We start from the raw sequence: 8,233 nt of genomic DNA, 5'->3' as shown, positions 1-8,233 counted from the left end.
GTGTTGCAGTTTGTGATTCCTGTAGCATGCACGTATGGTGAACCGTTATGTGATGAAGTCGGAGCATGATTTATTTAATGATTGTCTTCCTTATGAGTGGCGGTCAGGGACGAGCGATGGTCTTTTCCTACCAATCTATCCCCCTAGGAGCATGCGCGTAGTACTTTGCTTTGAGAGCTTCTAAATTTTTGCAATAAGTATATGAGTTCTTTATGACTAATGTTGAGTCCATGGATTATACGCACTCTCACCCTTCCACCTTTGCTAGCCTCTCTAATACCGCACAACTTTCGCCGGTATCATACACCTACCATATACCTTCCTTAAAACAGCCACCATACCTACCTATTATGGCATTTCCATAGCCATTCCGAGATATATTGCCATGCAACTTTCCACCATGTAGTTCATCATGACACATCCATCATTGTCATATTGCATATCCCGGTACACCGCCGGATGCATTCACATAGAGTCATATTTTGTTCTAAGTATCGAGTTGTAATTGTTGAGTTGTAAGAAAAATAAAAGTGTGATGATCATCATTATTAGAGCATTGTCCCAGTGAGGAAAGAATGACGGAGACTATGATTCCCCCACAAGTCAGGATGAGACTCCGGACGAAAAATAAAAAAAAGGCCAAAGAAGCCCAAATAAAAAAAATAGGAAGGCCATAAAAAAGGCCATATAAAAAAATAAAAAAATGAGAGAAAAAGAGAGAAGGGACAATGTTACTATCCTTTTACCACACTTGTGCTTCAAAGTAGCACCATGATCTTCATAGTAGAGAGTCTCTCATGTTATCACTTTCATATACTAGTGGGAATCTTTCATTATAGAACTTGGCTCGTATATTCCAATGATGGGCTTCCTCAAATTGCCCTAGGTCTTCATGAGCAAGCAAGTTGGATGCACACCCACTAGTTTCTTTTGTTGAGCTTTCATATACTTATAGCTCTAGTGCATCTGTTGCATGGCAATCCCTACTCACTCACATTGATATCTATTGATGGGCATCTCCATAGCCCGTTGATACGCCTAGTTGATGTGAGACTATCTTCTCCCTTTTTGTCTTCTCCACAACCACCATTCTATTCCACCCATAGTGCTATATCCATGGCTTACGCTCATGTATTGCGTGAAGATTGAAAAGGTTTTGAAAAAGTTAGAGTATGAAACAATTGCTTGGCTTGTCATCGGGGTTGTGCATGATTTAAATACTTTGTGTGGGGAAGATGGTGCATAGCCAGACAATATGATTTTGTAGGGATAACTTTATTTAGCCATGTTATTTTGAGAAGACATAATTGCTTTGTTAGTATGCTTGAAGTATTATTATTTTCTATCTCAATATAAACCTTTGTCTTGAATCTTTCTAATCTGAATGTTCATACCACAATTAAGAAGATTTGCATTGAAATTATGCCAAGTAGCACTCCGCATCAAATTTTTTTATCATTTACCTACTCGAGGACGAGCAGGAATTAAGCTTGGGGATGCCTGATACGTCTCCAACGCATCTATAATTTTTGATTGCTCCATGCTATATTATCTACTATTTTGGACTATATTGGGCTTTATTTTCCACTTTTATATTATTTTTGGGACTAACCTATTAACCAGAGGCCCAGCCCAGAATTGTTGTTTTTTTGCCTATTTCAGTGTTTAGAAGAAACAGAATATCAAACGGAGTCCAAACGGAATAAAATCTTCGAGAACGTGATTTTCTCACCAAACGTGATCCAGGAGACTTGGACCCTGCTCCAAGGAACAAAAGAGGTGGTCACGAGGGTGGGGGGCGCCCCCCCCCCTCCCCAGGGCGCGCCCCCTGCCTCGTGGGCCCTTCGTTGCTCCTCCGGCGTACTTATTCCTCCTATATATACACACGTACCCCCAAACGATCAGAATAGGAGCCAAAAACCTAATTCCACCGCCGCAACTTTCTGTATCCATGCGATCCCATCTTGGGGCCTGTTCCGGAGCTCCGCCGGAAGAGGGCCGTCATCCTGGAGGGCTTCTACATCATCATTGCCTCTCCGATGAAGTGTGAGTAGTTCACCTCAGACCTTCGGGTCTATAGTTAGTAGGTAGATGGCTTCTTTTCTCTCTTTGAATCTCAATACAAAGTTCTCCCCCTCTCTCGTGGAGATCTATTCGATGTAATCTTGTTTTTGCGGTGTGTTTGTTGAGACCGATGAATTGTGGGTTTATGATCAAGTCTATCTATGAATAATATTTGAATCTTCTCTGAATTCTTTTATGTATGATTGGTTATATTTGCAAGTCTCTTCGAATTATCCGTTTGGTTTGGCCAACTAGATTGGTAGTCCTTGCCATGGGAGAAGTGCTTAGCTTTGGGTTCGATCTTGCGGTGTCCTTACCCAGTGACAGAAGGGGCAGCAAGGCACGTATTGTATCATTGCCATCGCGGATAACAAGATGGGGTTTATTTCATATTGCATGAATTTATCTCTCTACATCATGTCATCTTGCTTAAGGCATTACTCTATTTTTAACTTAATACTCTCGATGCATGCTGGATAGCGGTCGATGAGTGGAGTAATAGTAGTAGATGCAGAATCGTTTCGATCTACTTGTCACAGACGTGATGCCTATATACATGATCATGCCTAGATATTCTCATAATTATGCACAATTCTATCAATTGCTCAACAGTAATTTGTTCACCCACCGTAGAATGCTTATGCTCTTGAGAGAAGCCACTAGTGAAACCTATGGCCCCCGGGTCTATTCTCATCATATCAATCTCCATCACTTTTATATTGTTTTTCTATTTACTTTGCCTTTACTTTTTACCTTGCATCTTTATATCAAAAATACCAAAAATATTCTATCTATCAGATCTCACTGTCGTAAGTGACCGTGAAGGGCTTGACAACCCCTAATCGCGTTGGTTGCGAGTAGCTATCATTTTGTGCAGGTACGAGGGACTTGAGCGTAGCCTCCTACTAGATTGATACCTTTGGTTCTCAAAAACTGAGGGAAATACTTACGCTACTCTGTTGCATCATCCCTTCCTCTTTGGGGAAAACCAACGCAAGCTCAAGATGTAGCAGGACACAAGAGGAGGGAGCAGGAAGTCCCGCCGGCGCTAGTTTAGGCGGCTGGTGCAGGAAGATCAGAGATTGAAGAAGCACGTCGGCCGTTGGATGGACATCCAACAGTCACTGCTGCTAGAATCGTGTGTTCACTGACAAAGCCTTGCGTAAACAAGTCAGCTTCGAAATCTGTGATGTGTACAGCCAATTTGCTATTATTTTTATAGTTTTTACTGATTTTCTAATTCATATGGAATTTATTGTAGCCCGTTTTCCATTTTTAGAATTGCTGGCCATTTTCTGGTCATTACCAGGGTCAAAAAATTAACTAAATATGCGGGAAAATTTTAAAATTCACAAATTTTTGCTGGGGAACGAATTATTCTTAATCCAAAAATTAATAGCCATACTAAAACATATTTAAAAATAAATTAGTACTATGTCAGGTTAAATCCAATGAAATACGTATAAGATATTAGTGAAGAACAAAAACAAAATAAAGAAACTTATATCCCATTTGCTATAATTTTTTTGGAATTTTCAACCCCTTTTGATATTACTTTTAATAGACATTGACCATACTCGTAAGCCAGGCCAGAATGCATCCCTCCTCGTCTTGAAAGATTTGCAGCCTAGTAATTCGGAGAAAACAAATAGGCCTAGCTTGTGTATTCTTCAAAAGGAAATACCGGGCTACCTATTTTCCCAAAGAACTGGTGCATGATCATTTAGGTTTATTTATTTACTTATTTATGTTTAGGGGACCATGAGCATGTACCTGGGCCGGATTCATGTGAGAGCCTCCCTTCCAGTTAATTATGGGCTTCTCTATTGGGCCTTCATCAGTGGGCTGCATGTTATCAACAAGTGGAAAATGTGTTCCGTACGAAAAATAGTATGCGCTACGTACAGTACGGGGCACTAAAGGATCGAACCGTGCAACGACTTCCAAAACATTGTGTTTGTCATTCTAACAATATATTTATTCAACCAACAGTCGAAATATACTACTGATTGTACATTGAAAATAGCAGCAGCAGCAACTAGGGCTGGGGGTGCAACAGAAGCAGTAAGCAGGCCAGAAGAGTGAAGACGCAGCTCTCTCTTCCAAACCAAATATTAGCCATCATTACAAAAGGGCCACCAAAAAAGAATAAGTGTATGCATCAAACTAAATAAAGATCCTACTACACCAAGTGTACGCATCTAACTAACTGGCTTAGTTAGACGTTACTATTTGTTAAGCTATGGAGATTGGCTGACGGCTTGAACCAGATGGGTGCCTAACGGGGGAAACTCTAGCCAGCCGGTTGAAGTCTGATACTTGCGACCCTCTCTCCTACTTTGGGCTGCAGAGCATGGCGGCACATATTAGGGTATGGTGCATGCAGAGACGCATGGTACGCTGTGTACACACAGTTTTGCCTGATGAACGAAACCGCGCTGCCATCATGATCCTTGTCGTCGATTATCTCCTGGTTAATCGTATAATTCAGTCCGACAAACAAAGAGCATCTACCAAGGCTACTTACCAGCATCCAGTCAAAAATTCTTGAAGGCCCAGGGAAGCTAGGATCCTGCTCAAAGACCTTGCAGTGGCTGTGATTGTATTCCGCGAAATAACACGTCCGGTACGTGCGAACAATCACCAATCTTTCGCCGTCATCTGATTGAGCCAGGAACCACCTGCAACTGCCATGCCGCTTTTCTTTGAAAGGTTCTGGAATTAGCAAGGGTAGGGACACCAGGCGGCCTACAACATCATATCAAGTTAGGGTCAAATAAAAAAGGGATCTTGATTTAGTCAATCTTAAGAACAGCATGTTATGAGCATGAATATTTTTTCAGCAAATGTTGACAGAAATATAAGCAAGCCACCATGATATCATAGGAAAGTAACATACTGCTGTATCAGCCGTTTGTAGCGATGACTGGAGTACGCCAGCAATATGTCCAGCCATAGAAGGAGTCGACAGCGTAAATGAAGCCCTTGTGTTCAATGGCATCAGAGAACCATGGAGGATGTATGATCCTGTGATGCACGTGCAGATTTATCCACTTACCACAGTGACCTGTCAGATAGGCGAGACCGCGGTTGAAGAACGCAATTAGCCTGAATTTATAATTCGCAGATCTTGTGGGCACTTGGCAGATTACAACCTTGAGCATCCAGCTGTGGGCACTTGGCAGATCTTGTGGGCACTTGGCAGATAAAACTTGGTAGCATGTTGGCTACTGTAAGATTCCGAGTATTCTGGGCCGCGGTGCCAAAGTAGTGCAGTGTTAATCGAAGGAAGGGGGATCAATCGCCAGGTGTAGACCTCCATGAGCATCCAGCTGTGGCAACCATCGACGAGCACCATCCAAGACGTGTTCATGCCGACCAGTACCGTTAATGTCATTGAGGCTGACGGGGATCGGATCGCAGTCAAGGGGGTTGATGCTCGCTACCCTAAGATTGTTATGCTGTGTGACACGCCATTTCTAAAGATCAGGCGGAATCAGCAAGCAAGGAGCTGGCTTAAAAAGCTCCGGCCTGAGGGTTTTGAGTAAACGGTACAGCCCCGACGAGCACGTGGCGAGCGGCATGGTACTGAGATTGTCCACACGCGAAACAATGAGCTTGATTACCTGTGTGGGGAGCGAATTCCAGCCACTCTTTTGGCGGATGCTGCTCGGTTCTGCCATTGTTAGTGCTTGGGTTTCGGACGAGGGGGGAGGCGCCTTAGCGGGTATGGAAGATTGGACGAGATTATGTACGGACAAAGATGGAGAAGCAAATATGTGCTGCGGGAAGTGGACAGGTGATGATGACTACAACACGCCGCTTGACTTACGAGACACACACCAGTAGCGTAGGGTCATGTCGATGGCAGACAACTTGCTTGAGTGATCACAGTATTGGTACTCCCTACAGTGTCATGCCCTAACTTGGTTGAGTAGAGTAGTAGAGTAGGACTCTGCTCTACTACTAGCACCGGAGGAGTAGTATATTCTAATCTAAAATAGTTACAAACTTCAATGCCTGAGCATGGAATGACTACGAACCGTGCTCAAAGACCATGTCTACGTGGTGTTTGGACATGGGCGACAACCTCAACGGCAACGGTGCTGCTCCCGTTGCACCGTATGTGTTTCTGTCCTTCCTATTCAAAATCGTGGTAGAATTCATGATTTATTTTGTGCTTATTTGGATTAAATCCCGTAGTAACTTGCTCATATATTCAACTGGCGCAACGTCGCCTACAGCCACTCCCGTTTCATGGAGAGCCTGGTCGACGCCTCCAAGGAGCCCTTCATCCACTGCTATGAGTTCCCGATGCCGTTTTGTGGCTCGCCGGCGGACATGGTGCACACCTCACGGATGCGTGCAACGGTCACTGCTGGCCCTTGGCAGAGAACATCAAGTACGAGACATGCTACCCGTTCACCATGTCGTAGTCGCTGGAGGATCACCGCCGCGTGCTAGTCTCGGAGGAGGACGGCAGCGTCCTCCTCTTGATTGTGGGCACCGGCGAGGCCTGCGCAGGCCGCCGCCCCGTCTTTGTAATGTGCGTCAGGGGTGACGCCACTAACACTGACACTGACACGAGGCTGATGTACAGGTGCGTGCCCAGTGTTACTATCCCTCCGGGTTGCGTGGGCGGCGACACCGGCCTCATCGAACGGACTTGGACTCTGGGGAGCTGGGACTATCCCGCCAATGTGTACTTACAAAACCCATGGCATCCTTTACCCGCCGACACGTTGCACGGGGACTCCAAGGAGGTTCACCTGGACATACGCATTATCAAGTTAAATGTTGATCATTAGTCATGTAATCCGCTGTCTAAGCATGTGGAGACTTCCATGCAGGATCTTGCTCTATTGGAGTATCGCACATGAATAAAAGTGTATCCGTTTATGGTTTAGTCTAGAATCTTCCATATATGAATTTTTACTGCAGTACTGGTGAGAGACTTATGATGAACCATTTCTTACATCTCCTCTGCCCGCTTGCAAGTCATCCTGATTTAATCCGTCGGTCTAGGTGTATAAGGGCATGGTTAATATTACTTAATAGTATAGCCAACTGTTGACTATAAGAAAGTGCCATGTCATCTGTAGCTAACATGTATAACAATCGATACTCAAAAACTAATTCTTAAAGATCATTTCTTGCAAAGCACAATAAGTGTTATTTCTTCACAAGTTTTGGACGCAGGTTGAACAGTTGAACACTTTTGTTTGCAAAAGATACCTTTTTATATACTTAACCCGGATGTTTCTGAGCTCTAGAGATGAATAATATCCAAAGAAACCTATTGATACCCGTTACACATGAGATGAACCCCACATCCTTTCTCAAAATAAACAACTCCCCAATCAATTCATTTCACTCTTCGGTGCAATGCACAGGCACGTTACTACTATAGATTAGTACGACCAAAAATTGAACTAACATTATATATAGTACGATAAATGCTGATGCATGTCACCTAAAATCATATCATTCAAAAACTATGTTCAAATACAAATCCAACGATATAGTTTTTGTTGAGATGCACTAACATTTTTTCGGTTAAATCTTCAGTCAAATTCAATGGGGGACTAATAAACCATGACCGATGTAGTACAAGTGTAGAGGGCGGTGTTGCACGGGAGTCTCACCTCTCACCCCGCACGTGGCGCGGCAGTAAAGCCGTCATATCACAAAACCCAACCACTCCCAGTAATAAGTGGTCTGGTAAAATAAACGGACAAGCAACCATCACATCCCTCCGTCTTTTTTGCATTTCATCTCTCTGCATTTACTTTCTCCGGTTCATCTCGCACACTCGATCCCTAGCTACTACTCCTAGGGCCAGTTCTTTTGGCGGCTTCCCCAGCTTTTCCCACAAGACTAGTCACAGTGGAGAGTAACAATAAGGCGCCTCACCCATTTGTTTGGGCTTCTAAACTACTACTCCATCCTGGTTTATTCATCACCATTGTAATTTGTGCTAAATTTTGACCAAAGATTTAACTGGTTTATTCCTCACCATTGTAATCCCTCCGTCTAGGTGTGTAAGTCATCTTACGAAAACCAAATAATCCCAAAACACTTAGGCGCAGTGCGTTAACTTCTACCTCGTTTCTTGTTTCTTGACATATCAACCAATAAGAGATAAAGAGTGTGCATGCTTTCAGTGACT

Source organism: Triticum aestivum, chromosome 1A (genome assembly GCF_018294505.1).
Source record: "Triticum aestivum cultivar Chinese Spring chromosome 1A, IWGSC CS RefSeq v2.1, whole genome shotgun sequence".
In the NCBI taxonomy this organism is placed as follows: Eukaryota; Viridiplantae; Streptophyta; class Magnoliopsida; order Poales; family Poaceae; genus Triticum; species Triticum aestivum.
This window is presented reverse-complemented; position numbering follows the sequence as displayed.